Genomic DNA, 3,924 nt, shown 5'->3' with positions numbered 1-3,924 from the left:
AATGATATCTGACCATGTTCTCCTGCTATTCTTTAGCTTGTCGGTCCCTGAAGCAGCAGTCAAGAAATCAAATGATGCATCGTATTGGCTAAATCTGTTACATGAAGCCTCTTTAAAGTGTTGAAGAGCAAGGCTGTCACTTTGAGGCCAAAAGTGGGCCTGACTGAAGTTATGGTATTTTCAGTGGACTCGAACATTGAATAAGGAAGACAGAAGAAGAATTGGTGCATGTGAATCAAGGTTCTGTCAAAGAATACTGAAAGTACCATCAAACACGTACATAGGACTTGGAAGAGATACAGACAGAGGATCCTTGGAAGTGAGGATGGTGAAATGTCATCCACATATTTTGGACATATGATTGGAGAGACCAGTCCCTGGAAAACAATATCATGCTTGGTAGAGGGGCATGAAAAAGTCGAAGAACCTCAGTGAGATGCACTGACATAATCAAGGCTTAACAGTGCCGGTGAAGAGGAGGCACTGGGCAGTGCTCTGTTCTGTCTGCCCTAGGAGTCCCTATGAGTCAAAAGAAGCATGAGGACCCCTATCTACAACTTAAGGGGAACATGAACTTACATTCTAGTGTTATAAATACCTTTCATGCTAAAGCGCTGCCAAGTTTGCTTATGCAAAAGCTAATTCTTAAAAAGAAAAAAATCTGGCACCAGAAAGTGCACATCGATTCCTAACAAGGATTCAGAAGGTAGAAAAGCAATATCAGAATGCCTTAGCATGCCTTCTAGCCATGAAGACCCCTCAGATCAGTGGGGCCAGTCCCCGAAATATCAGATCCAGGATCCACCATTGTAAAGAAGTGCCCAGGTGATGCTGCACAAGAAGTTTGAGAACCTCGGGCTTACAAAAAGTACACGGAAAGATTTCCATGAGTAATAGTTACTACTTAGTATACCTCATGTTAATCACCTCAGCTTACTTTCTCCCATGGAAGAATTCCGCAGGCCCACTATCCTTGTCAAGCCTTTTGAGCTTAGCCTGACTCTGAGTGGAACTTCACAGGAACAACGTTAGGACTCCGCGTTCTGTAAGAACAGGGACGAGGACTACCAAGCTCAGCACTATTTCTCCAGCATCAAATTCCATGCCGGCGCCTTGTTGTTGCATGCTATTGAGTTGGTTCCGACCCATAGGGGCCCTGTGCACACCAGAAGGAAACACTGCTGCGATAGTTTATTGTGCCAGCCTGGGCGATAAACACAAGTAGGATTAATTGAAGGGCAGAGGGATAAATGGCTCGGTGAGCCTTGCCTTGCTTGTTCTGTGCCTCAATTTAAAGGGGTACACTACCTGTGGGATGCCTAGCCTATGGACTGTGTCGCAGTAAGTTGAGGTCCCTTTAAGCCCACACGATTGGAATGTTCATCTCTGGAGCTGGGGACCGACAGTTGATGACAGTTGGAGACCTGCCTTGCTGTTTGCTGCCTGGATAGATATAGGCCGGCTCTCTCTACAGAAGGGGACTGGTAACTGGCAGCTATCAAGCCTTATAGGACTGTTAGTATCTCACTGCTTTATAATTTAACTGTTAATTTCTTATATGATCTATCTGTATATAATTTAATGGTTCATTTCTTGTATTGTATATCTATCTTTATACATATATTTATATATAATTACTAGAAATCTGGTCTTGTCTCTCTAGAGAACCCTGTCCAACATATTTTGGTACCAGGAGTGGGGTTCAAAGGGAAAAGCCACTGAGTGTCAGCTCCCTCAGGTGGTTCCGCTCACAATGTAGCTGCTCCAAGCTACATAAAGAGCTAAGATCTAAGTCAGTCAGTTGATTGTCTCGCACATCCACGTAGGTAATGTATTTATTTCCCTCCAGATTGTCAATAACTATGGTCTTCAAATGGTTCATCCTTAAATCCATATACTTGATATGGCTCATTCTGTTTAGCACCCCTAGGCTTAGGACTTCTAGTTGATTTCCTGCCATAACCACTTTATCTAATGTAGTGAGCTTTTCATAAACCTCAGGAATTTGACAAAAGTGGTTGAAGGGAATTCCCAGGGAGGAAAGCTGCTGTAGATTTCCCAACTCTTCTGGTAAAGTAGTCAGGAAGTTGCCATCAAGACAGAGGGTCTGAAGATTGAGCACGTTGCCAATCTGGTTTGGCAGATTGTGAATTCCATTACAGGAAAGATTGAGTTCGGTCAGTGTAGAGATCTCACACAGCAATGTAGGAAACAACCCAAGCTTATTATGGGACCAGTTCAGGCCCTTCAGCTGAGAAAACTTGAGAGAGTCTAGGCCCCCTGGTCTTTCTAGTTGCATAAAGCTGTGTCGCAAGTGGAGGTAGGTGATATCTTTACTAGAAGAGATGCTCAGGAACCTCCTCAAGGCTGTAGCATGGAAGGTCAACTGTACTGATTCGCTGGGACACCACCTTCGAAGCTTGCCGTTGCCATCTCTAGCACTCAGCCAAAGTCTCAAAGCTGGCATGATAGGTCTGAGCTTGGGCTCCAGCTGAGCTGAACATACTGCCGTCGCTTCACTTCCTCTACCTTTGCTCCAACCAAAGGCAAAATGTGCATCTTTCCAGTATGACAATCCTTTACTGAGGAAACAATCAGGCAGGTGCCACAGAGAACAACTAGGCCTTCAGCCCACTTATGCAGCTGGGTCTTTCCCTTGCGTACACTGTAGATGCCAAACAGAAGAATTCCGTCCAGATGATCCATCTGGCATGGTTTTTCACCATAAAATCAAATCATACAGCCAAGGTCGGGATTGGTGGCCTCCTCCTGCACACATACAGGGTCTTCAAAGCCCAGCCTGGACAAGTAATCATAAACAATCTGAAGAGGTCGCTCAGTAGGTTCAAGTCTCCGGACCAGGTCTCCATGAAGCTGCAGATAAAGGCTTTCCTTTCCCTCTCCAGCACCTATTTCAGACGCCGGGGTCTCCACAGTGCAAAGGACGAGATGCAATTCAGAAGAGGAGGAGGAGGAGGAGGAGGAGGAGGAGGAGGAGGAGGAGGAGGAGGAGGAGGAGGAGGAGGAGGAGGTAATGGTTGCAGTGGCAGTGGTTATTTCTGCTCCATAAAGGTAAACACAGCCTCTCTTCACATCTTCTCTCAGCCAATCTCTTTCTCGAGAACCAAACCTGCTTCTTCTAGTCAAACAACTCCTGCTTCCGTTGCGTTTCATATTTCTCTTCAGAACCCGAATCCCTCCTGGCCGACGGCTGGTGGGCGCTTCAGGCGGCTCCCGGGGCTCCAGCGGGCCTGCGGGCCCGGCTCCACCTCCCCCATCGGCTGCAGCCCTGTACAGTCCTCACAATTGTTCCCCTGCTTGAGCCCACTGTTGCAGCCCGGGCGTCAGTCCGTCTCGTGGAGGGCCTTCCTCTTTTTCAGTGCCCTCTACTTTACCAAGATGCTGTCCTCCAAGGACAGGTCTCCCCTGACAACATGTCAAAAGTGCGTGAGATGGGTCTCGAGGCCCTTGCCCCTAAGGAGCACTCTGGCCATTCTTCTTCCAAGGCAGATGTGTCTGTTCTTTTAGCACTCCATGGTACTTTCAATATTCTTCTCCTGCATCGCAATTCAAAGGCATCAGTTCTTCTGTGCCTTAGGGGACATTTAAATTGTTTTCCAGTTCTCTCCATCTCACTTGAGTCCCAACGACTCATTTTATTTTGAACTACAGGGAGATATTGGTGATGTTTAAAAGGATTCCAAAGTCAGGAAAGGGAGGAACGCTTTTCACAACCTCCATCTTCAGTAGGCCTTGCTTACAGCAGTCTGACCTCTCTCGTGCACAATATCCCAACACTGCCCTTCAGCATGGCCAGTTGCCTTTCACTGGCTTTATAACACGAATACTCAAAACTAGATTGTAATCACAGAATGTAAAATCTGAAAAAGACATTGAAAACCAGCCAGGCTGAAGCTTCCGTTT

General features: G+C 46.5%; 1 pseudogene; it reads right to left on the bottom strand.

Moving 5' to 3' along the window:
* Positions 1-1,702: 1,702 nt before the first annotated feature.
* On the bottom strand, positions 1,703-3,278 carry LOC142440858 (PH domain leucine-rich repeat-containing protein phosphatase 2 pseudogene; annotated as a pseudogene).
* Positions 3,279-3,924: the final 646 nt, after the last annotated feature.

The sequence above is a fragment of the Tenrec ecaudatus genome, chromosome 2, assembly GCF_050624435.1.
Source record: "Tenrec ecaudatus isolate mTenEca1 chromosome 2, mTenEca1.hap1, whole genome shotgun sequence".
Taxonomy (NCBI): domain Eukaryota; kingdom Metazoa; phylum Chordata; class Mammalia; order Afrosoricida; family Tenrecidae; genus Tenrec; species Tenrec ecaudatus.
The sequence above is the reverse complement of the archived record's forward strand: the minus strand, read 5'-3'. Positions and strand labels throughout refer to the sequence as shown.